Source organism: Rhipicephalus microplus, chromosome 2 (assembly GCF_043290135.1).
Source record: "Rhipicephalus microplus isolate Deutch F79 chromosome 2, USDA_Rmic, whole genome shotgun sequence".
In the NCBI taxonomy this organism is placed as follows: Eukaryota; Metazoa; Arthropoda; class Arachnida; order Ixodida; family Ixodidae; genus Rhipicephalus; species Rhipicephalus microplus.
Window position 1 is genome coordinate 184,977,996 of NC_134701.1, and position 558 is coordinate 184,978,553.

At 38.0% G+C, this 558-nt stretch overlaps 1 non-coding gene across 1 annotated transcript; it reads right to left on the minus strand.

Moving 5' to 3' along the window:
- Positions 1-202: 202 nt before the first annotated feature.
- TRNAV-CAC (transfer RNA valine (anticodon CAC)) lies at positions 203-275 on the minus strand. Its single transcript has one exon. It is a non-coding gene; the product is annotated as a tRNA-Val (tRNA).
- Between the last annotated feature and the right edge of the window lie 283 nt (positions 276-558).

Genomic DNA, 558 nt, shown 5'->3' on the forward strand with positions numbered 1-558 from the left:
ACACACACACACACACATATATATATATACATATATATATATATATATATATATATATATATATATATATATATATATATATATATATATATACATATATAATGAGATCTAACAGAGAGTAGTGCCAAGGAAAGTGTAGGCGAAGTTATTAGAACCAATGGAATGTAAATAAGAAGAAAGAAAAGTGGGTGAAAAAATAACCAGCCGTGAGCAGGAATCGAACCTACGACCTTCGCATGGTGCGTTCGATGCTCTAACCACTGAGCTATCACAGCGGCCTTCCCTCCATCCACTTTTTTGGGTTTATATGTGAAATTACAAGTAGGAGTGTCTCAGTCAGCGCCATCTATAAGCAAAGCGAAGAGTGTGAAACACTCTTTTAAGCGCGTGTGTGGCGTCACGTAGCACGTGAACTTATTACGAGCGGGCAGCTGATCAATAGTCCCTCGTATACAACCTAAGGACACCAAGTCTGCTAGTACGAAACCCTCGTTAATGAATAAGGGAAAGAGGTGTATACCTAAGGGCTCGTTTTTCCGTGTTTTGACATAATAACAA